The 26351-nt window shown below is 38.2% G+C and overlaps 1 protein-coding gene across 2 annotated transcripts in view; it reads right to left on the bottom strand.

Annotated features, from left to right (window-relative positions):
* Window positions 1-20201, bottom strand: part of LOC134737562 (golgin subfamily A member 6-like protein 1) — a 96109-nt gene extending 75908 nt beyond the window's left edge. Inside the window, exon 1 of one of the 2 annotated variants that reach the window (XM_063653115.1) lies at window positions 20065-20201. The gene's annotated coding sequence lies outside the window, so the exon portion shown is untranslated. Of the gene's footprint in view, window positions 1-6945; window positions 7251-20064 lie in introns of those variants that run through there. The other variant, XM_063653114.1, reaches the window with a different exon arrangement.
* Window positions 20202-26351: the final 6150 nt, after the last annotated feature.

The raw sequence follows: 26351 nt of genomic DNA, 5'->3' as shown, positions 1-26351 counted from the left end.
GTCTGCCCTCACAACCCTTCAAATCTCTGTCAACACAATATCCAGAGTGGGCCCACTGAAGCCTAAAATTGTGCATGTCTCCTCTCCTCAGAACCTTCCAGAGCTTACTATTGCACAAGAATGTGTTTGTGTAGTGTTTGTATGGCATGTGTATATGTGTGTGTGAGACAGAATGTGTATTTGTGGAGGTAATCCTAGGAATCAACAACACTGGAGTGGAAAAGTATGGCATGGAAGAAACGAAGCCAATAAAGTTTTGTTATCAAGCAGCATACTGCTGTGGGCACCAGGTGCCTAGGCTCAGCAGGAAACTCAGAAGGATGGGGTGAATATGACCCAGAGGAGTTCCAACCAAGGTTCCAAGAAGCTGAGAATTTGGTCCACATTATCTGGCAGTTATTGGTTGATGGCTGCCTTGGGGAAGGATGTGGAAAGAATGCATTAGTTTCTAACATGCCCAATCTACTTTATCTTTAAGCCTGGAAAACTGCAGCAGCCAAAGAGAGTGCTCAGTTGAAGAGTTGTCAATAGGGAGCATACCCAAGAATGGTGAAAGCCAAGGAGATATGGATGGGTTGCTGACAGCATCTACTAAAATGTCTTTTTTTTTCAAATATCTAATGTATTTGTATTTCCTTTCTAACCCTATGCATCATGTAAGGTTCTTTAGGAAACAGAAGGCATAGTCAAAGGGGATAATTAAAGAGAATTTAACAAAATGGCTATTTATAAATATGTAAGCAGTTTTCAAGAATTTCACAAGTTAGAAGAAGCTAGATGGACTAAAGCTATTTCCATTGTCTAAAGGAGCAAGGGTAAGGAACAGACAATTGAACCTATTAGATGTGGCCTTAAGTAACAGAAATCAGGCACTGCCAAGCTATGCCTCAGCAGGGAAGGATCCTGAGAAATCACAATCAGATTGATCTCTCCTCCAACCTCTGATCTGCTCTGTCTTTTGTTGGTCAAAGCAATACCAAGCCAGAGTATAGAAAGTGAAGCAGTACTTAGGAGTCAGTGGCCAGAGCTCAAACCTCACTGAAGTATGAGAAGTGGAACCAGAGGAGCAGGTGGAGAATATTCAGCATGACTAGGGCAGTGTAAGTTGCAAGAGAGCCTGATTTTTGTCCCTCTGTTTCCTGCACTACCCCCTACAAATAGAACAGTGCCTCATACATAGTCAGTACTAAATAGGTTTTTGTTGAATGTTTCAGTCCATTCACAATACTTTTGCTATTCATTGTAAATTATTCCACGATTGCACTTCATTTAACTTTTGCCTTCCGAAAAGTATGAATTGATATCTCAATATTGTGAATGAATACCCTTAAAATGTTTAAGTGCTTCATCATAGGGGAGTGTCACATCTTCTAATAATCATGATGTAAAGACTGGTTTTTTAAAAAAGTCATCTTCTCTTGTAACTCAATATTTTCATTTCCTCTTCTCAATGAAGCAATAAAAATGGTTTTCCTGAGTTGCCAGATAAAGTCTTTATTCAAAAACTGTTTGACTTCCATGAACCCAAAATAATTCCATTTGATAAAGTATATTTTATTAGTATTTACCATCACTTTTAAGGAAAGGCATATGTAGGAGATTGCCTAGTGCTGATATTGGATGACCATATATCAGAAAAATATATATTAAATTACACTTGATCATTTCTATATTTCTAACTTGAGAGAATATTTCTGTCAGTCAGTGATTCAGGATCCTGTATTTAATTAGCTGTTAAACATTTATTACAATTTTTGATTTTGTCATTTTTTATTATAATAGTTTTAACAAACATGATTCATTGAAAATAATATTCTCATCCCATATTAAAGATAGTTTTCTACTTTTATTTTTTCTACTCAACTCTTTTTACCTTATATTCATCAAAGAAAAGTAGAAGTAAATGTATCCCCCCAAAATTGATTTCTACCTGGGCTCTGTGAATGTGACTTTATTTGAAGATAAGATATTTTCAAATATAATAAAGTTAAGATGAATTTACACTGGATTGCTAAAGATCTGAAATCCAGTATGACTGATGTTCTTATACGAAGAGGGAAATTTAGAGACGGACACAGGCACATAGAAGAGATGCGTGTATAGATGGAGACAGAGGTTGGAGTTAGGTTGCCACTGGCAAGAGTACCAAAGATTGATGGCAACCACCAAAAACTAGGGAAGAAGCATGAGCTCGATTTTCCCTCAGAGCCCTCAGAAGAAGCCAATCCTCTTCACACCTTCATTTCAAATGTTCAGACTCCAGAACCACAAGAGAATGAATATATCTGTTGTTTGAAGTCACCAGGTTTGTGGTGATTTGTTACAGCAGTCCAAAGAAATATATACAGAATAAAATACAGTACCAGATCTGTTCTCATCCACTGACAAACATTTTTTGGAATATCAATTCTGGAAATGAAGAGTTGATTGCCACTTTTTTTTTTTTTTTTTTTGAGATGGAGTCTCGCTCTTGTCGCCTAGGCTGGAGTGCAATGGCACAATCTTGGCTCACCGCAACCTCTGCCTCCTGGGTTCAAGTGATTCTCCTGCCGAGTAGCTGGGATTACATGCATGCTCCACCATGCCTGGCTAATTTTTGTATTTTTAGTAGAGATGGGGTTTTACCATGTTGGCCAGGCTGGTCTTGAACTCCTGACCTCCGGCAATCCATCCCGCTTCGGCCTCCTAAAGTGCTAGGATTACAGGTGTGAGCCACCGTACCCAGCCAATTGCCACTTTTGGAGTATCAAGAGTTGGCCTTTATTAGCAAGTTTTTCTATCTGCCAGTTTGGATTGAGCAAAATTAGAACTGACAACGGACCAGATGCTTCTATTACCAGTATTTCAACCTCCAGAGGATCTGGATAACAGTTTTCAAGTAACTCTCATAGTAGCCTAAGCTTACTTAAACTCTAAAATGAAAGAATAGAAGTAGACTCAGGATGCCAAAAAGTCATATATTTATCTGATTTAAACTCATCAAACTGAAATTTAAAATAAAAATTATCTTGAAAATCTGCTACATAGCAAACACTGTGTTAGGTTCTGGGAATACAACACTGAATAAGACAATTTCCCTGACTTCAAGGAATTTGAAGTGTGACTGTAATATACAATGAAATATACAATGAAAAGGGAAACAGGAGGCTACAGAAATAAAATGAGGCATATCATGTTCAGCTATATGCTGAAGGCATTTGCAAGTCATTGAGGAGTTTGAAGTTGGGAAGCAACAGGATAAAATTTGTTGTTTAGAAAACAGCACAGGGTAGAGTGGAGGGCAGTTTGGGCAGATGCAAGCCTGGAATGACTGGGAGATGAGCTAGGCCATTATAGCTGACATTTTGAGAAAAAGTTGAGGTGGCTTCACATAGAGAGTTAGCAATGAAAAAATGAAAGTGAAAAAATGGACGGAATAAAAGGATGTTTAAATGGTTAATCAGCAAAGTTTAGGGATTTAATTGGGGTAGAGATGGGAAAGAAAGAGAGTGGGAAGGGAAAGGCAGATTCCAGTTAGTGGAAGCTAGTGGCATCATGGTGCAGTTTTCTCCAGGCAGGAGGCCCAAGATGAAGGGCAGGGTCCAGATACACAATGGAGAGGCAGGTACAATGGGTGACATTCAAGGAAACAGATTTTCTGTTATTTACCTTCAAGTTATTTTTATACGTACCCACTCACAAACACTTTTTTATTCTATCAAATGAATTTTAGCCTACTTCTTTCTATTTATGAACACATTTGATGGATTTGGCTCACTATTTAACTAAACTAAGTTCAGTCAACTTTCAAAAATAGCAAAAACAGGCCAAAGTGGGAGGATCACTTGAGGCCAGGAGTTTGAGACCAGCCTAGGCAATATAGTGAGACCCCTGTTTCTACAAAAACAAAACAACAACAACAACAAAAAGTATCCATGCCTGGTGGCATGCGTTTGTAATCCCAAATTACAAAGCCTGAGGACAGATGATGGCTCGAGCTCAAGTGTTCAAGGCTGCAGTGAGCTATGCTGTCACCACTGCAATGCAGCCTGGGTGACAGAGACCCTGTCTCACAAAAAAAAAAAAGTTTTTGGTATTACACAGCTAGATATTTTCAAAACATAATTAAAAAATAAAAGAAATAATTTGAGGTAATTGTAAAAGACATAATTTTAAGTAAAATTTAAAAATCTACATGAATGTTCCTTGCTCTCATTAGATGGTGAATCTTTAACTGAACTTTGTAGGTGATGGCAAAGACAGGCTAATAATAAACATGATGACTTGAAGTAGTAACTCAATTTATTATTTTAAGGTATATTAAGTATGATAAATTTATTTAAACTAAAAGAAAAAGTCATATTTAATTTCTTGGAAATACTAAACAAATAAAAAGTACAAACATTATTCCAGAAATAAAACTGCAACCCTTTAATGATCTGACCTGAGGCCTCAACCTGGCTCTCAGTTCTAAAGTCTTTTCATTCTAAGTGTTTGCTCTAACACTGGATCCCTGTGTGTTTCACTCCAAATCCAGATCCCAGGGTGCAAGGATAAGACAAATCGCATATAATCAAAAGGGAAAAACCAGTAACTATGACTAAATTAGAGAAACAACTGGTATGCAAGAGCGTGAGTCAGAACTACTAGTTTTCTAGAAGGCTTTTTTTTTCTTAAATTCAAAAATTGAAGTATGGACAAGTGTATTCTGTGTCCTGTGAAGCTGTGGGGCAATTTTAAAGGCCATCCTTTCAGTAGCATCAACATTGGTAACCTACATGTAACCACATGCTCTGCACAATGAATACTTCAAATTTTCCAAGATGAGTCTGCAGAAAACAGGAAATAGATTCTTCACTCTGCAATTTTTTATTTCTAAGGTTACATTCTTTTAACTTTTCAGACTGTTACTACAGTCTATATCACATACTGAGTGTTTCCTAGAAAACTCATAAAGTTGAGATCATCTGAATTGCTTTTCTATTTTTCTGCACACTGGTATGAATCATACTTCTCTAAGCAAACATGTTCCTTAATGTATTACTTTTCTTACTTTGAAAACTCTAAAACTACCTACTTTAATTTATAATATCACAGAACTTTACTCGGTGTTTATTATACATTTACCTCCATTCTATCATTTTTATTCTACATACAATCCTCATCAGATTGTCACTGTCTTTCTTATCATCTGTGTGGGTATTAGTCACGAGACTGGAAACTTATTGGGGTAAAAATATCCCAATATTCGTAATTATATTGGCTAGCTTCCAGCATCATAAATGACATAGGTATTTTATCTATTGTTTGAAATTGACAGCCTTATAAAACCATAAAATCACTCATTGGCTTAGCACTCAACATGGCAATATTTAACAATGACTATGAAGAGCAAGACACAATACAAAGTGTGTATTCAATCTTATAGAGAGCATTTGGGGACATCTATGTTGTTGCAAAATTTAGAGTTCTATTTATTTGGATTTGAGAATGATAATGTGACATGCATGCCGTTTTAAAGTCACACCGGTTCCAGCACTGGGCGGTACCACGTTTTGCCTCCTATGTTTCCAGATCAGGTTTTGCCACCAAATGAGTTCAAGTCATGCCAAGTTTTGTTGTGTAATACAATATTTAAAAATCTTCTAGTTTTAAGAGCTGGTATTTTGGTTTTACTGTTGTTGTTGCTGTTGTTTCAGGATTTTAAACTGTGGAACACATTGTCAGACAAACAGTGATCTGAAGAAGGAAGAGATAGGCATTACAGGAAAATGACATAAAGCGTAAGAAAACAGAGATGAGGGGAAAAAAAGAGATACTTTAGAAAAGACCTGTAACCCAGAGAGCTGGGAGTGGAGATCTTGGGAAGTGGTCAAGTGCATTACAGCTGGAGCAAGGCATCAAGGTTGAATTATAGGAGATGTATGATTTGCTCCTGTTTTCTTCCCTGCTTTATTGAGAAAGTGAAAGAAACCCGTGTGGAAAGAAAGCCAAGGAACCACTGCTTGTATATGAAACCATCACTGTTAGCCCTCTAGAAGCCTTCTGTCTGCTCTTCCAGTCACAGCCCCCTTTCTTCCACTGAAGGAATAGTAACTACACTGTTCAAATATTTATGGCAATAATTCCTTATTATATTTAGTTACCACTCTTAAGAATTTCCTTTTAAGTTTATATAAATGGAACCATAAAGCATATAGTCTTCGTGTATGATTTTACCTACAGTACATTTTGTTTTCCAATTTGTTTATGTTCTTGAGTCACATATTTCATTCATTTTGGATGCTCGATAGGATTCTTTGTTTGAATAAACAATAATTCATGAACCTAATGCTTTGACGATGAAGTTTTGATGTTTCTGTGTTTCTAGTGATCAGAAATCATATATGATGAAACATCTAGGCACACATATGCACATCATTTCTCTAGAATAAACAGCAAGAAGTATATACGTGTATATATATATAAGAACATGAACATATGCAAACACAAGTTCATGCATAATACTAATATAAAATTATGTACTATTCTATCTCCTTTCACACATTTTCTGTTTTTGTCTCTCTTTTCATTATTGATGTTTTCTTCTTCCCTTTCTTGCATTTAATGATCTCTCTGCATCTTATCCATTGAATTCTTAATTTAGGCTATTTCACGTATTACATTTAGTTCTAGAATTTCTATTACTTTCTTTTCTGAAAAATCTGCCTGACGGATCTCTTAGTCTACACAATCTAACACAATTTTCTATTATGATGGAAATATTCTATAAATCAGTATTGCACAACACAGTATTAACCAACCACACATAGCTATTCAGCTCTTGACTAAAGAATTGAATTTTTATTTTTATTTATTTATAATTATTTCAAAGTTAACATCGGTAGCAACTTCTATATTAGAAAGAAGGTCTTCTATGATTCTATTTTCACCATCCACTTACACTTAAAAGAAAAAGTAACTCACTCAGGGCAGGCAGGGTGGCTCATGCCTGCAGTCACAGCACTTTGGGAGGCCAAGGCAGGAAGGTTGCTTGACTCAGGAGTTTGAGACCAGCCTGGGCAACAAAGTAAAACCACATCTGTAGTAATAATAACAAATCATTAGCGGGGAGTATTGGCGTGCACCTATGCTCCCAGCTATTAGGGAGGCTGAGATGGGAGGATCACTTGAGCCCGAGACGTGAAGGCTGCAGTGAGACACATCATGCCACCGCACTCTGACCTGGGCAACAGAACAAGACCCTCTCTCAAAAAACACAAAAAACATAAAAACTACTATGCTCAATCGGAAAAATTTGAAAAAATAGACAATCATAATCAATTAAGACTCAATGGTCAACATTCATATTTAGTGTATAAATTATATACACTAAGTGAGATCGCATACATACCATCCATATCTACACATATGCACATAATATAAACAAAATAAATTTTGTAATGTTGGTGTATATATTTTATAGCCTATTTTTTCAAACAATATTTATAAAATAATTTTATGGCATTAAATAGTGTCTAAAATCACAGACTGTAATGATTATGTGAGATTTTACCCTTGGGTTCTATAATAATATTCTCGTATTACTCGACATTTAGACTACGATTTTGACACTGCTGCTAACATGATTATTTCTAGTTGATTTCTTAGGATTATTGAGATGAAAGTAAGATTGCTGGAATAAAATATCCAAATATTAAAACATTTTTGGTATTTATTATCAAATTGATTTTCAGAAGTTATACCAGCTTAAATTGCCATTAGAGTAAGATAAGAATGCAGTGTGAATTTAAGTCCTGTTTCTCCTCTACCTTTTCCTATCTCCTCTTTTTCTGTATCACCATATGACATTTGTCATAGTCCTGTTCTTCTTCAATATCTTTGTTCCATAACCTCTGTTTTAAAGGTTCCCTCTCCCCATTCCATGTTCAGCTCTGTTTTTTTTTTTTTTTTTTTTTGAGACAGGGTCTCGCTCTGTCACCCAGGCTGGAGTGCAGTGGCCCGATCTTGGCTCACTGCAAGTTCTGCCTCCCGGGTTCACGCCATTCTCCTGCCTCAGCCTCCTGAGTAGCTGGGACTACAGGCGCCCGCCACCATGCTCGGCCAATTTTTTTGTATTTTTAGTAGAGACGGGGTTTCACCGTGTTAGCCAGGATGGTCTCAATCTCCTGACCTCGTGATCTGCCCACCTCGGCCTCCCAGCTCTCCTGTCTCCAATGCTAAATCTCACATCCATATCTCCAATCCGTCAGGTCTTCCAAGATCAAGTAACACTTTTCCAATATGTCTTCTTTATAAATGTGTGCTCGTCCCTACTGACTCTCATCACCTCTAGACCTCAATTTTTAACATTATCTCTTCCCCCAGCCTATCCTAATAACTCAGATCCCCATGTGTTCAGATTTTCCTTTTCTGTAAGCAATCCTACTGTCACTTGAGCACAAAACCCCCACTCTTTGCTCTTTTCCTTTATCTCACAAATGCCGACAGTCATCAAGAATGATGAAATTTTCATTTGCAGTATGAATCCAAGGCATGTCCTACCTTGCATACTGCTGCTTTCATGCTAGAACTGGCCTTTATCACCATGGCAATTTTCTTTTAAATACTGTTCCTGCATTTTGACTTTCCTTCCATTAATGTATTCTACTCAATGCTTCTAAACTAATCTACTCAATTTATCATTTTGAGGGTACCACTGTCTTCATCAAAAGTCTTCAATGTCCCCCTGTTGTCTTTTAAGCAACCCCAAGTTGTGTAATTTGTCATTTATCCATTTGTCCTGCCAGCCAGCCATTCAAAATTTATTGAGTGCCTACATGATTTTTTTTCCTTTGGAGAACTGCCATTCAGCTACTGGAGCTACTGGCCCTTGCTTAAAAAGGGTGTGAAGTGCCTGGGAGTTTATATCCCCTTGAGATTTTCACTAACCAGTGACTGAAAGATGCTGACTAAAGCCTCACATCCATAGTCTGGATTATAATAGCTCTGAAGCTTAGTTTACACTCCAGTTTCCCTGCAGAATCAGGCTCAAGGCTATTCTTGGGCTTTGCATGGTGATCACACTCTTGCCTGACTTCCTTGCCTTTCTTGCCCTACTTCACTAATTGCCTTATTTATCTACCCTGGAGCCCTTCCTTAATAAATTATTTTTACGTGAATTTGTCTCTTAGGTCCTGCTTCTGGAAAATCCAAAGAAAACCACTTTTGTTAAGAACCAAAGACGTGATCACTACTGCGAATGAACCCATGCTGAGTAGAAAAATAGACATGCAAGCCAGAAATTTAAATTTTAATATGCTATCTACCATAATAGTGGGATTTGCAAAGTCCTGTGAGATGAGGAAACAATAAATACCTATCTCAGGTAAGGGAAGTCGGACTGCAAGTCTTCACCTAAAGTAATATCTGATCTGAAATTCAGATAAGTTTTTTTTGGCAGAAATAATAGGTAAACTGGTTATAACAAATAGTGTGGGAAAAATTTAATGTTATAAGAACATGAAATTCTTCAGGAACTACAAATAACTCAACTTATTCTTATCAGAGACAATATGTGATACAAGAGAGGAGGAGGGAACTGATTCGAATAGGTGAGTAACATGGTAAAAATGTGAATTCAAAACATTCTCTGAGTGTTGTAAAAAGAGCTCATCTAGTTTATCTGTCAAAGATGGCAAACAATATAGAGAACCCAGAAGGGCAATGCCTTCAATTATACAGTTGTAGCTGTTGCTCTGGCAGTACTGTGGAGGACTGCATGTGGAAGTTGCAAGTTAGGGCTAGTTTGGAGAAAGAATAATCAGAAATCAAATACCATGGTGAGCACAAAGGACTGAGAAGAGAGAGAATGTGATATATTAGAGGAAGAAATTGGTGGTAGTTGGTGATTGACTGGGTCTGTGGTAAGATTCTAGGCTTTGGATCACCCTGCCAGTCACCAAATCTGAGAGAATTTTCTTTTGACTTACTTTATCAAGATAGCAGCATTTTCCTTCCTTCTTCAGCTTCCTGTTCGACTGTTTTGCTAACTTTTGTACATTTTCCAAATTATCCATATTGACAATACATTATTCTTTTATTTGCAAAGTGGAGTAGGTGGTAAAAATGAAATCATAGCATATAGACAACTTACTAAAAATTATTGAGTTAATCAGAAAAAGTATGTTGATAATTAAAATACATGTGAAAAAAAGTCCAAGCTCAATCATAACTGTTTAAAAAATGTCAATTGAAACAGTATGAATATCAGATTAACAAAAATTTTAGTTGTAAAACATTCAATTTTAGCAAAGATAAAGGAAAGAAATATGCTAATGCACTACCTGTGAGAGTATAATAGGTCCAAATTTTTGAAGAGCCATTGCAAATATGTGGCAAATTAAAACACTCACTTCCTTTCATCCAGCAAGGGCACCACTAATAATTTACACTAAGAACCAATATAGATGAATATATATGAAGATGCTTATTACAGTATTATTTATAACAGCAAAAAAGTCCACTAATATAAACTCATTAGCTACACCATAAAATGACCATTCCATGGAATATTATGCAGATGTTATAAAGAATATGTTAATATAAATGTGGTCAATAAATATTGCATTACAAAAAGAAGAGTAGAAATTGAGTTTGTAGAGAATAATTTCATCACCACATAATGTGAATATATATATACTGAAAATTTCTGAAAGGATCCATCCAAAATTGCTAACATTATTTACCACTGGGGCTTGAAAATGATGGAGATTTGCTCTTGTCATTTATTTTTTTCCCCAAGAACAACAGTAATTTGGCCATAAAATTAATGAAAAGAAAGAGGCATTAACAAGATATTTGAGGGACAGTGTTTCGTTTTTACATGTTTGTGGAAGGAGGAGATGAGAAATTAAAACTTTATATAATTCTGTTGAAATAAAATAAAAATAAAATCCTTAGAGTCACAACTCTAAGAAAGGAAAAGTACTTACAGATAGGAAAATAGAGGCTAATCCCACATCCTGTAAGAGTCAAACCAAGGACTAGGATTCAGCTCTCCAGACCCTTGCCCCAGTGCTCTTTCTATGATCCTAAGCAATAGTATATCTATGCCTAGAAAAATCAAGCCAACTGAGCTGTAAAAGATCTCAGCCATTATTTGTGTCTGCTCTGAATATACAGGATTGATTTTGAGTTCATAAATAAATAAGAAATGTTGAAGGGTTGTCCATGGGACACTAAATTCCACTGTATTCTGAACCAGAATTTCTTAATTCAGTACCATTGCTCTAAAAGGATGCTTTCTCAAGCACTGAAAAATATGGTCCCATTTATGTCCCTAATTTAAGGGAAGAGACATTTTGAATTGGAGGCAAATAATCTCTGTTGTAACACTTCAAAGCCAGGTCAGGAAGCTTATGCTAAATGCCTTGTGTGTACTTGTGATTTTTGTATTCTGACCTTGAATGTATTTCACACATAAGCTGACATGTCTCCAATAATTTTCCTGCTAAGTACAGTATAAATGAAATATTAGCACATATTATCTGGGCACCCCACCAACTGATCAGTTTGTTGCTATAAAGTGCAAATGCCCAATCATATAAAATTCCAAGCATTGCTCTGCTGAAAATGAGAAGGCATCACTAGAATGTGAGTGAAAAGGATATTATGTGCTTCCCTTTTCTATATGTTAGATTGCTTCACATTTCAAAAATAAGTTCACTCTGGGAGGCCGAGGTGGGCGGATCACAACGTCAAGAGATCGAGACCATCCTGGCCAACATGGTGAAACCCTGTCTCTACTAAAAATACAAAAATTAGCTGGGCGTGGTGACGTACGCCTGTAGTCCTAGCTACTCCGGAGGCTGAGGCAGGAGAATCGCTTAAACCTGGGAGGCAGAGGTTGCAGTGAGCTGAGATCATAAATAGGCTGCACTCCAGCCTGGCGACAGAGAGAGCCTCCGTCTCAAAAAACTTAAAAAAATAAGATAAATAAAAAATAAAAAATAAGTGAAACAATATACTAACCAAAAACTTGTAAATTTCTTTATCCATCTACTTCTAGGAAATTACAAAGAATAAATTTCATTATTTTAGCATAACAGGGATGGATTTTCTTTTGTAATTTTCAATATATTAACAATATATTTTTTTCCTAGTGTTGTTTAGGATACTTCCTGTAATGCTTCATTCAAGTTATCGGTGAATTTTACTATGTATTGTAAATGATACATAGCCACCATATATAAACATTTGCTGAATTCAAGATTAGTAAGTTAAGAAACTGGGGTAAATAAAATGGAAACAAGACATCCGTGAATATTTAAAGATGTAATCTCGCAATTGCATGTTTCTGCTGGCTTTTCATCATATAATAAACCTTGTTTTTTCTTCTAATTAAAAAAATGCTATCAATAATAAAAATGCTAATTATACATAATCAATATTTTTATACATATAGCAATTCTTACAAATGTTCAAATTTCACTTTAGTAAATTGATGTGTAAATATACTTTGTAAGACAGACAATTTTTTTTCTATTTATAGGTATTTTATTTTTATGATATTGTAAATAATATGTATATATTTTTTACTTTTATTATACTTTAAGTTTTAGGGTACATGTGCACAACGTGCAGGTTTGTTGCATATGTATACACATGCCATGTTGGTGTGCTGCACTCATCAACTCGTCATTTACATTAGGTATATCTCCTAATGCTATCCCTTTCCCCTCCCCCAAACCCACGACAGGCCCTGGTGTGTGATATTCCCCATCCAAGACAGACAATTTTATAAGAAGATTAACTTGAAGTTATAAGTGGACTAATGAATTAAAATTTCCATTTCCTATGCTGCAGAGCACTTTTAGTGCAATTTGGAGGGAGAACATCAGTGTTCAGCATTTATAATTTATCATTTGACATTTGGACAAAAAGTGTATAGAAGAATTACATATATTTCTTAAATTTCCAGTATTACACATGCTACCATAATGCAGGGTTTTACAAAGAGATTAGTGTAATTCAATGGTTAATCATATTTCAAAAAGGAGCTACATTGTGGACCTTGTATTCCCCTCATAGTTGCTTCAGGAAGGGATCTCACTTGTCACTCCTTCTTGGCATTGAGTTCTATTCAGTTCTTAACTGAAAATAGGAAAAAATGCTACCCTATACTGAAGCATTTCAACACAATTGGAAACATTATGCATAATTTTCAATAGATGAGGATATACATTTACAAAGTATTCACAAAAAGATATTTTTGGCCAAAATTTGAATTTGTTGAAAGAAAGTACATCTCTGATCTACTTTTCTAGAACTTTCTGGGTTTCAAGGTCTTTAACAGAGGTGTGTGCGTGTGTGGGTGTGTGTGCATGTGTGTGTCTGTGGGTGTATGGAAATGTACTCTGTTCATAAAAATGCCAGTGTTGGTGTTTCCAAAGTGAAGCTACTAAAAAACAGAGAATTGGTGTAATCTAGAGGGGAGAGGAATTGATAGTGCAGAGAGCACTTGGAAAATAAAACTATGGAAAAGAGGCCACAGTATGGACCAGAGGTAATTACCTGATCACTAAAAAAGAGAGAAGAGAAAGAAAAAGACACAGGAAAACAGGGTCAGAGAGGCAGAAAGTGAAAAATCTAACAGTGTATTTGGCACTGCAGAGAGTAAAAGAATGAGAGGTTTTTCCCCTTTCTGTTCATGGGTTATGAAATTGAGGTTTTCCATATAATTAAGAAAGGATGGATCTTGGTGAAGGGCATATTGTCATCTATGAGAGAGCTGCAAGAATTATAGGGAAGATTGGAGAAGACGGCTGACATTGCTGCTTTGGGGTAGTTGCTCTAAAACTTCTGCCATTCAGCCACGCGGAGGAGGTGAACAGGTATTTGGGGACATGTGTGACACTTGATCACATGTAATAATAATATATATTACATGTAGAACAATTCATATCATAATTTATGTGTGGAGCAGGATGTAGCTCAACAACGAATGTTCAGAAACTTTACCTAAAAGCCAATTCATAAGTTATTCTAAAATTGTTGTTAACCTGGTGGGCATATTTTCTAGGGATTTCAAGTGAGCAAAAATTGTCAAGAAATAAAAGCCGTCAGGAATAATGTCTGCTTGGCCTATGAATGGTAGACACACTTAAGAGGCATTTAACATTTTAGTTAGAGCTATAAATGATCTTTGCTTTAAAATTTAAAAATGTGTTTTCTTTAAACTTTGGTTTCATTTTCTTAGGCATTTCTTCAGATAATACATATGTGTGAATGTATGTGATTTTTAGACTATAAAATACTTTGAAACTCTTAGATAAATCTTTGCTAATAATACAGTTCATTATGGAAGAATTTTGGGATTCCTTTTGCTCTCAGCATTGACTACTGTCATTGTAGAAGTTCTGACAATATGATGATTATATGAAGACTCTGAGTTCAAATGCATCATCCTAAGGCAATGCAAACATATTTTCATGTTCTTGTTTTATCATATTTATGTATAACAGAAATGGGAAGACTAAAAGATTTCATTATCACAATTTTGGAGGGCAGAGAAAATACCGACAATCTGCATTTCCAGGCTAAGTTTCAGCTATTTAGAAGCCAAACCTTCTCACTAGTTAGCTGGCAGATCACATTCAGTGAGAAAATGTTTCAGGTTTTTCACAGCTATGTTTAACTTTAAATAAGAGATTACATAATTAATGCTAAAATTGCCTGTCACTATTATATTCCTTAAGGTTTTCCATTCTTTCTTAGCTTAAGTCCTGATTTTTATTTTCATTATTGTCATTGTTATTTTTCTTTTCATAGAAAAGTACTACTTAGCTCTATAATCTTTTGTTTGACATTAAGGGATAAATATTTTTGACAAAGCAAAAATACGCTTGAATAAGTTTGTGGTCTTCTGTAAAGGTTTAACCTTATGTAGTTGGATTTTGTACATTTTGGATAATAATGATTACATAAACTTTATCCAAAAATTGTTATAACTATTCAGATTAATTTTGAATCAATTAAAAAGTTTTAAAATAAATATTATTTGAAGTGTTTATCAGATCAGAAAACAAATCAAAAGATTCATAGTTATACATCAATAATTGCTTATACTGTAAATGAAAACACTTGTTAATTTCTAGAAATTTATCACATATTTGATTCTACTTTCCAGGCAGTATTCCCACATTTTAAGTTTGTCTTCATTTTAATAAAACTGTATCCAAAAAAATAATAAAACTATAATCTGAATACACAAAAATTTCAAATAATGACTCCATATATGCTCAGGAAGTTTAATGTCTTGAGTTTAATCATACCAAAGACTTCTTATACTAATATAATTTTGCATATATGCAAGGGTTTCACTTCTGTATGCAATCAAGAACTCAGCTAAGCTGTTTATCCTCTCCATGTTCTTACAGAACATTCTGCCTTAAGGATCTAATTCATGGTTACTTCCTACTCCGTTTTTAAATTTCACCATGATTATGCATCTCATTTACATTTTATTTCCTGGGTCTTTCCTCCCCTCTCAAAAACTACCCAGAGAGCGTGATAGCCGCCTTTTCTTGACTTCCACACCTTACACACACACACACACACACACAAACACTCTCTTACTTTCACAAATATGTGATAAGGGGGACAGTGTTGCCACATTTATATTATTCTTGACAAATGAAACTGGTCACCTGTTTGCTGTATATCATAGGCTTGGCCAACATCAGGCAGATGCTGCCCAGATGGCCTTTCTTCATCTAGAATCATGGAGCCATGGTGGCCACCTCACTTTCCTCACACCCTCAACCTAATTGTCCCCAGGTCCTAACCAGCAGTTGAATCCATTTCCTTTCCTTCATTTTCCTTTCTGCTATCCAGGCATTTGTCCTCTTGGAAAGCAAGACGAGGCCTTCCTACCTCATGCTTAATCTGCTCCAGTGGCATTAGCCAACACTCACTCCTCAAAGAGAACAGATCCTTCCTAACTCGGAATTTCACACAAGGCACGTACCCAGGAGTCCTCGCCACTCTATTCCATCCCATGTCTCCTCATATTCAATAGCCAGAGGCTTTAGTCTAGAGGTGACACCTCTGGGACAATGTACCTGAAGCCCTAGACAAGGAGCTTTGTTATTTGCCATCACATATTCTATGTTTTTCTACATGACATTTATAGCAATAATTTTTGTTTAAATAATTTTTGATATTTTAGTCCCTCTCCTCAACATATACACTTCTAAAAATCAGTGTGTTGCTCACTACTGATTTCCAGCACCCAGCACAGCCCTTAGCATATGGTTGGAACTCACTGAATTTCAGCATTATAAAGAAATGAATTAAATGGATGTTGTACACATGTGTGAGGAGCCATGTGGAATGTAAACGGCAGCACACCTATGTGTAAAGTTGTCAGAATCAAGGAAATGGAGCTAAATTGGGAGCCAGAAAGCTAATCCATATGGATGTCGAGGAGATGAGGCTTGAGACACAGAGCAGTGAGCAATGTGAGGGATCCAAAGGCTAGGGAAGTCCCACAGGAACACAGGAGATGATTCAAAGAACCCTTGGTTGTCCTGAAACATTGCTTTTCTTCATGGGCTAGAGGACTTTCTTGGCAGAGGGCTGAAGACAAATGCGTGCAAAAGTGCTTTCTCTAAATGTCTCACTAGCTTATGTTTTGAATGTGTAATTCCAGAACTATGTATCACCCATCTCTCTGTGCTGTTCAGTTCTTTTCGTCCTGCTAAATCTTTTCTGCATCTCTATTTAGATGATTTCTCATTCTTTCCATCTGAGACTGATGGTTATTTCCATGTGGGGATGTTACTAAGAAGACTATATAGGTTCTAGTTAGCAAAAACAGACCATAGAATTTTTTTTTAAAGTCTGCCCAGCATTTAAGAAGATATCAACCTGTTCTCCAAGTGTCCAGTCCTATCTCGTGTCTACCAGCTTTTAGCCTTTTTCTTTTTCTAAGGATAAGCTCTCACTTTTCAAATTCTGTGTGACATTTTTAAGGCCACATACATGAACACATTTTCATGTATTCCATCTTGCAGTCCTGAAGCAGTAACATGACTACCTGTTGCGGCAAAAAGGCTGCTCCTTGGTCTGATCTGCATCTTCCAGGGAACCTGCTTGGCGGTCTACGATGCATCAAATTTTCCCCTTAGTAAATCTCAGAAAAAGATCACCCATAAGCATACTACAGGGGTATTCTGAGGTTTGACTAGTATTTCAGAGTGCTGTAGATCCTAAGATGAAAGCAGTAAGAAAGTTGAAAAAATACTATTATTTATTCAACAGACATGCTAGAAATCTCAGAGCTTCCCTAGTCCCTATTTTCTGTCCTATGCATGTAACATAAAACTCTGCAAAATCAGAACTGAGTTCTCTGTAAAGACATTCAGAAAGAAACAAGACCAGCCTCGAAGGGAAGGCTTTGTCATCCATGGTTTATTCTCCTTTTCTTGTTATGGCCGAAGGCAGCACCTAGATTAGAGTAGGTTCTCAGCCATGGATTCACTGAAATAATGCTTTAAAAGTATACTAATAAAGAAGAAAAGAGAGAAGAATCAAATAGACGCAATAAAAAATGATAAAGGGGATATCACCACTTATCCCACAGGAATACACACTACCATCAGAGAATATTATAAACACCTCTACGCTAATAAACTAGAAAATCTAGAAGAAATGGATAAATTCCTGGACACAAACACCCTCCCAAGACTAAATCAAGAAGAAGTTGAATCCCTGAATAGACCAAAAGCAGGCTCTGAAATTGACGCAATAGTTAACAGCCTACCAACCAAAAAAAGTCCGGGACCAGAAGGATTCACAGCCGAATTCTACCAGAGGTACAAGGAGGAGCTGGCACTATTCCTTCTGGAACTATTCCAATCAATAGAAAAAGAAGGTATCCTCCCTAAATCATTTTATGAGGCCAGCATCATCCTGATACCAAAGCCTGGCAGAGATACAACAAAAAAAGAGAATTTTAGACCAATATCCTTGATGAACATTGATGCAAAAATCCTCAGTAAAACACTGGCAAACCAAACCCAGCAGCACATCAAAAAGCTTATCCAGCATGATCAAGTGGGCTTCATCCCTGGGATGCAAGGCTGGTTCAACATATGCAAATCAATAAACGTAATCCAACATATAAACAGAACCAAAGACAAAAACCACATGATTATCTCAATAGATGCAGAAAAGGCCTTTGACAAAATTCAACAGCCCTTCATGCTAAAAACTCTCCATAAATTAGGTATTGATGGGACATATCTCAAAATAATGAGAGCTATTTATGACAAACCCACAGCCAATATTATACTGAATGAGCAAAAACTGGAAGCATTCCCTTTGAAAACTGGCACAAGACAGGCATGCCCTCTCTCACCACTCCTATTCAACACAGGAAGACTTGGTGCCCCACTGCTAGTGCCATCACCCAGTCCCAGCCCAGCCAGGGAGCCCAAGGGCCCCACTGCCAGTACTGCTAGAGCCCACCGAGGGCTGCCGGCACACAGCTGCAAGCTCCAGCTTTATCTACTCACGCCCTGGACACTGCACGGAGCCCCAGCAAGTTCCACGTGTCCTTGTCACCCCAGCCCTCCTGTCCCACAGATCCTAAGCTCAGGAGACCCTCTCCAGCCCAGCCTGTGGGGGAAGGCAGCCCCCACGGTAACCCACGGATCAGCTCAGAGGGCAGGGCATCCTGGACTCCCCGGACTGGGAAACCCAGTTCCTGTCCCCCTGCGTAGTGGCCACACCTCTGAGAGGGGAGAAACCCCTGCCTCACCTCACCTGAGGGACCCTGACCCAGAGGCCTGAGAAAAAGCCACCTGTAGGCTCCTGGCACCTGCCAACCTGCACCTTAGGGAAACTTGTCCCACTTCAACCTGCAAAGCTCTCAGGTCATTATTTCTAAAACCACTGTCCTTTCTCAAAGAAGAAGAAAATAGAAAAAAAAACAAAAAAAAACAAAAACAAAAACAGAAAGAGGCACAGGAGGTTGAAGACGCCAGAAGCAGTTTAGCCCAAAAACAAAGTGCCAGACGCAAGATGCCAAGTTTGGGGCGCTTCATCCACCGCATGCCCGTTTAGGAGCTGACTGCACTCAACCACAGATTTACGTCTGCTGCCCGCCAGGTCGTATCTGAAGAGATCTGCAGAAATAAGCCTTCCTTCTGCCAGTAAATACTAAGACTAGCAGGCCCCTCTAAGGCTCTGCTCTCCACTGGGGTATGGCGGGACAGGCCCCTCAGCAGGCGTTCCCCGCACCCTCCCTCCGCGTCGGCCCCGAGAAAAGGAAGTTCGCCCCTCGCCTGGGCTTACCAAGGCCCGCCGCCCGGCTCATGGAGCCCAGCTTGGGGACCGGGGGCCTCGATGTTCTCCTTCACCATCTGCGGCCAGATCTCCCTCCAGCAGCCTTGCCAGGCAGTGCCTGGCGTGGAGAAGGGGCCCTGCCGAGGGGCAGGTCCGCGCCGTGCCCCCAACCCGGCGCCTGCAGCCCAGGGGCAACAAGCTGTGGGGTTTTTAATTGAGAAGTTTTTCCCTCTGGGCCTTATTATACAGGGAAAGGGAAGGGGCGAAGATCCGGGCTCGGGTTCTCCCGGGGCAGCGAACCCAGAAGCGACCCCAAACTCAGCAGTCGCCACCCTGCACCAGGACTTGAAGCCGGCGCCAAGCGGGGCAGCGGAACGCACCAGCGGCCGGGCCAGCCTGGCGAGACCCGAGCGGGCGGCCCCGCCAGCCAGCGCCACTTGCCCGCGCCGGGTGGCCCCTCGCCGCGGTGAGCCCCTCCCGGGATGCGAAAGCCATCGCCTGGACCCCGCCGCACCCGCCCGCCCGTCGTGGGAGGAGGATGGGCCGGTCGAAGAGGCGTAGGGCCGCCGGGCTGCACCCCTAGATCCCAGCGGCGGCCTCCCCGCAGCCCCGCCGAGTCCGCAGGGCAGCGCTCGGGGGCTCTCGGTCTGCAGCTTCCGCGACGTCCCCCACGCGTCCGGGTCCCCGCGGCGCCGCGGGCGGCCCCAGGCTGCCGCCGCCAGCGAGTGAGGCAGCCAAGGTTCTCCAGCTTACCTGGCCAGGGCGCGGGGCTGCCCCGGTGCGCCGCCGTCCTCGCCGTGCCGCCGTCCCCGCCCCGCCGCCGCCGGCTTCGTCCGGTAGGCTGAGCTCCTGGAGAGCCCGCGACTAGCCGCACACCCGGTCGGCTATTTAGCCCGACAACTGAATAGCGGCGGGGACCTACCGCGAGTGGAGTACGGAAAGCCCGCAGGGCACCGCTACCCGGCGCACGCGCACTGAGCTACATACCTGTGTAACAAACGTGCACGTTCTGCACCTGTATCCCGGAACTTGAAGCATCCTAACATGTGTGAAATGACATCTCATTATGATTTTGATTCGAATTTCCATGATGGTTTGTGATGTTAACCATTTTTTCACGTACCTATTGGCCATTTTTTATGTTTTCTTTAGAAAAATGTCATTCTTGTGCACATGTACCCTAGAACTTAAAGTATAATAATAAAAATAAATAAATAAAATAAAAAAAGAAAAATGTCATTCCAGTCCTTTGCCCATTTTTAACCAGGTTTTTCTTTTGCTATTGAGTTGTAGTTTCATATATAATTTGGATATTAACCCCTTAACAGACATCTGGTTTGCAAATATTTTCTTTCACTCCCTGGGTTGCCTTTTCATTTGGTTGAGTGTTGTTTTTTTTTTTTTTTTTTTTTTTTTTGCCTCTTCCAGAGCAGTTAAATACACTATTAGCTATGCCAGCCCTTATTTATTCATGACTCCCTATCTCTAGACAGAAAACTCCGAGGAACAACTGGTCCCTATATCCTCCCGCTTACTAGAGGTGCATGTTATACAGACTCTTTAAATTCAATTTGTCTAACCATATTCATCCATTAATTTAATAAGCCATTATTAGCCAATGTATAAGACATTGGAGGTTCAATGGTGAAAGTCATACCAATTGCATTTTTGGTGCAATTTCTTCAATAATGTCAGACATTACAAAATTACAAACTGAAGCATACTCTGATGGAAGGAATGAATGTCCTCCTCAGAGAGTATATACGAAGGTAGCTTTTCCACATCTGGTAGGGCTGATGTTCTCTGAGGAAGTGAAAGCTGATCTGGGATATGAGAGTGAAAAGGAAAGGAAGGAAGGCTACCAGAATGGGAACAAGCATGTGCAAAACCCCTGTGGTAAGGCAGAGCGGAAGGAATCAGAGAAAGTGAAAGAAACCCGTGTGGAAAGAAAGCCAAGGAACCACTGCTTGTATATGAAACCATCACTGTTAGCCCTCTAGAAGCCTTCTGTCTGCTCTTCCAGTCACAGCCCCCTTTCTTCCACTGAAGGAATAGTAACTACACTGTTCAAATATTTATGGCAATAATTCCTTATTATATTTAGTTACCACTCTTAAGAATTTCCTTTTAAGTTTATATAAATGGAACCATAAAGCATATAGTCTTCGTGTATGATTTTACCTACAGTACATTTTGTTTTCCAATTTGTTTATGTTCTTGAGTCACATATTTCATTCATTTTGGATGCTCGATAGGATTCTTTGTTTGAATAAACAATAATTCATGAACCTAATGCTTTGACGATGAACAGTTTTGATGTTTCTGTGTTTCTAGTGATCAGAAATCATATATGATGAAACATCTAGGCACACATATGCACGTCATTTCTCTAGAATAAACAGCAAGAAGTATATATATATATAAGAACATGAACATATGCAAACACAAGTTCATGCATAATACTAATATAAAATTATGTACTATTCTATCTCCTTTAACATATTTTCTGTTTTTGTCTCTCCTTTCATTATTGATGTTTTCTTCTTCCCTTTCTTGCATTTAATGATCTCTCTGCATCTTATCCATTGAATTCTTAATTTAGGCTATTTCACGTATTACATTTAGTTCTAGAATTTCTATTACTTTCTTTTCTGAAAAATCTGCCTGACAGATCTCTTAGTCTACACAATCTAACACAATTTTCTATTATGATGGAAATATTCTATAAATCAGTATTGCACAACACAGTATTAACCAACCACACATAGCTATTCAGCTCTTGACTAAAGAATTGAATTTTTATTTTTATTTATTTATAATTATTTCAAAGTTAACATCGGTAGCAACTTCTATATTAGATAGAAGGTCTTCTATGATTCTATTTTCACCATCCACTTACACTTAAAAGAAAAAAAAACGTAACTCACTCAGGGCAGGCAGGGTGGCTCATGCCTGCAGTCACAGCACTTTGGGAGGCCAAGGCAGGAAGGTTGCTTGACTCAGGAGTTTGAGACCAGCCTGGGCAACAAAGTAAAACCACATCTGTAGTAATAATAACAAATCATTAGCGGGGAGTATTGGCGTGCACCTATGCTCCCAGCTATTAGGGAGGCTGAGATGGGAGGATCACTTGAGCCCGAGACGTGAAGGCTGCAGTGAGACACATCATGCCACCGCACTCTGACCTGGGCAACAGAACAAGACCCTCTCTCAAAAAACACAAAAAACATAAAAACTACTGTGCTCAATCGGAAAAATTTGAAAAAATAGACAATCATAATCAATTAAGACTCAATGGTCAACATTCATATTCAGTGTATAAATTATATACACTAAATGAGATTGTATACATACCACCCATATCTACACATATGCACATAATATAAACAAAATAAATTTTGTAATGTTGGTGTATATATTTTATAGCCTATTTTTTCAAACAATATTTATAAAATAATTTTATGGCATTAAATATTGTCTAAAATCATAGACTGTAATGATAATGTGAGATATTACCCTTTGGTTCTATAATAATATTCTCGTATTACTCGACATTTAGACTACGATTTTGACACTGTTGCTAACATGATTATTTCTAGTTGATTTCTTAGGATTATTGAGATGAAAGTAAGATTGCTGGAATAAAATATCCAAATATTAAAACATTTTTGGTATTTATTATCAAATTGATTTTCAGAAAAGTTATACCAGCTTAAATTGCCATTAGAGTAAGATAAGAATGCAGTGTGAATTTAAGTCCTGTTTCTCCTCTACCTTTTCCTATCTCCTCTTTTTCTGTATCACCATATGACATTTGTCATAGTCCTGTTCTTCTTCAATATCTTTGTTCCATAACCTCTGTTTTAAAGGTTCCCTCTCCCCATTCCATGTTCAGCTCTGTTTTTTTTTTTTTTTTTTTTTGAGACAGGGTCTCGCTCTGTCACCCAGGCTGGAGTGCAGTGGCCCGATCTTGGCTCACTGCAAGTTCCGTCTCCCGGGTTCACGCCATTCTCCTGCCTCATCCTTCCGAGTAGCTGGGACTACAGGTGCCCGCCACCACGCCCGACTAATTTTTTTGTATTTTTAGTAGAGACGGGGTTTCACCATGTTAGCCAGGATGGTCTCAATCTCCTGACCTCATGATCTGCCCACCTCGACCTCCCAGCTCTTCTGTCTTAACTGTTAAATCTCACATCCATATTTCCAATCCATCATATCTTCCAAGATCAAGTAACACTTTTCCAATATGTCTGCTTTGTATATGTGTGCTCGTCCCTACTGACTCCCATCACATCTAGAGCTCAATTTTTAACATTATCTCTGCCCCCACCCTATCCTAATATCTCAACTCCCCATGTGTTCAGGTTTTCCTTTTCTGTAAGCAATCCTATTGTCACTTGAGCACAAAACCCCCACTCTTTGCTCTTTTCATTTATCTCACAAATGTGGACAGTCATCAAGAATGATGAAATTTTCATTTGCAGTATGAATCCAAGGCATATTTTACCTTGCATACTGCTGCTTCCATGCTAGAACTGGCCTTTATCACCATGGCAATTTTCTTTTAAATACTGTTCCTGCATTTCGACTTTCCTTCCATTAATCTATTCTACTCAATGCTTCTAAACTAATCTACTCAATTTATCATTTTGAGGGTACCACTGTCTTCATCAAAAGTCTTCAATGTCCCCCTGTTGTCTTTTAAGCAACCCCAAGTTGTGTAATTTGTCATTTATCCATTTGTCCTGCCAGCCAGCCATTCAAAATTTATTGAGTGCCTACATGATTTTTTTCTCCTTTGGAGAACTGCCATTCAGCCACTGGAGCTACTGGCCCTTGCTTAAAAAGGGTGTGAAGTGCCTGGGAGTTTATATCCCCTTGAGATTTCCACTAACCAGTGACTGAAAGATACTGACTAAAGCCTCAAATCCATAGTCTGGATTATAATAGCGCTGAAGCTTAGTTTACACTCCAGTTTCCCTGCAGAATCAGGCTCAAGGCTATTCTTGGGCTTTGCATGGTGATCACACTCTTGCCTGACTTCCTTGTCTTCCTTGCCCTACTTCACTGGTTGCCTTATTTATCTACCCTGGAGCCCTTCCTTAATAAATTATTTTTACGTGAATTCTTCTCTTAGGTTCTGCTTCTGGAAAATCCAAAGAAATCCACTTTTGTTAAGAACCAAAGACATGATCACTACTGCGAATGAATTCATGCTGAGTAGAAAAATAGACATGCAAGCCAGAAATTTAAATTTTAATATGCTATCTACCATAATAGTGAGATTTGCAAAGTCCTGTGAGATGAGGAAACAATAAATACCTATCTCAGGTAAGGGAAGTCGGACTGCAAGTCTTCACCTAAAGTAATATCCGATCTGAAATTCAGATAAGTTTTTTTTGGCAGAAATAATAGGTAAACTGGTTATAACAAATAGTGTGGGAAAAATTTAATGTTATAAGAACATGAAATTCTTCAGGAACTACAAATAACTCAACTTATTCTTATCAGAGACAATATGTGATACAAGGGAGGGGGAGGGAACTGATTCGAATAGGTGAGTAAGATGGTAGAAATGTGAATTCAAAACATTCTCTGAGTGTTGTAAAAAGAGCTCATCTAGTTTATCTGTCAAAGATGGCAAACAATATAGAGAACCCAGAAGGGCAATGCCTTCAATTATACAGTTGTAGCTGTTGCTCTGGCAGTATTGTGGAGGACTGCATGTGGAAGTTGCAAGTTAGGGCTAGTTTGGAGAAAGAATAATCAGAAATCAAATACCATGGTGAGCACAAAGGACTGAGAAGAGAGAGAATGTGATATATTAGAGGAAGAAATTGGCGGTAGTTGGTGATTGATTGGGTCTGTGGTAAGATTCTAGGCTTTAGATCACCCTGCCTGTCACCAAATCTGAGAGAATTTTCTTTTGACTTACTTTATCAAGATAGCAGCATTTTCCTTCCTTCTTCAGCTTCCTGTTTGATTGTTTTGCTAACTTTTGTACATTTTCCAAATTATCCATATTGACAATACATTATTCTTTTATTTGGAAAGTGGAGTAGGTGGTAAAAATGAAATCATAGCACATAGACAACTTACTAAAAATTATTGAGTTAATCAGAAAAAGTATGTTGATAATTAAAATACATGTGAAAAAAAGTCCAAGCTCAATCATAACTGTTTAAAAAATGTCAATTGAAACAGTAAGAATATCAGATTAACAAAAATCTTAGTTGTAAAACATTCAATTTTAGCAAAGATAAAGGAAAGAAATATGCTAATGCACTACCTGTGAGAGTATAATAGGTCCAAATTTTTGAAGAGCCATTGCAAATATGTGGCAAATTAAAACACTCACTTCCTTTCATCCAGCAAGGGCACCACTAATAATTTACACTAAGAATCAATATAGATGAATATATATGAAGATGCTTATTACAGTATTATTTATAACAGCAAAAAAGTCCACTAATATAAACTCATTAGCTACACCATAAAATGACCATTCCATGGAATATTATGCAGATGTTATAAAGAATATGTTAATATAAATGTGGTCAATAAATATTGCACTACAAAAAGAAGAGTAGAAATTGAGTTTGTAGAGAATAATTTCACACCACATAATGTGAATATATATATACTGAAAATTTCTGAAAGGATCCATCCAAAACTGCTAACATTATTTACCACTGGGGCTTGAAAATGATGGAGATTTGCTCTTGTCATTTACTTTTTTCCCCAAGAACAACAGTGATTTGGCCATAAAATTAATGAAAAGAAAGAGGCATTAACAAGATAATTGAGGGACAATGTTTAGTTTTTACATGTTTGTGGAAGGAGGAGATGAGAAATTAAAACTTTATATAATTCTGTTGAAATAAAATAAAAATAAAATCCTTAGAGTCACAACTCTAAGAAAGGAAAAGTACTTACAGATAGGAAAATAGAAGCTAATCCCACATCCTGTAAGAGTCAAACAAGGACTAGGATTCAGCTCTCCAGACCCTTGCCCCAGTGCTCTTTCTATGATCCTAAGC

The sequence above is a fragment of the Pongo pygmaeus genome, chromosome 16 (genome assembly GCF_028885625.2).
Source record: "Pongo pygmaeus isolate AG05252 chromosome 16, NHGRI_mPonPyg2-v2.0_pri, whole genome shotgun sequence".
Taxonomy (NCBI): domain Eukaryota; kingdom Metazoa; phylum Chordata; class Mammalia; order Primates; family Hominidae; genus Pongo; species Pongo pygmaeus.
This window is presented reverse-complemented; position numbering and strand designations above follow the sequence as displayed.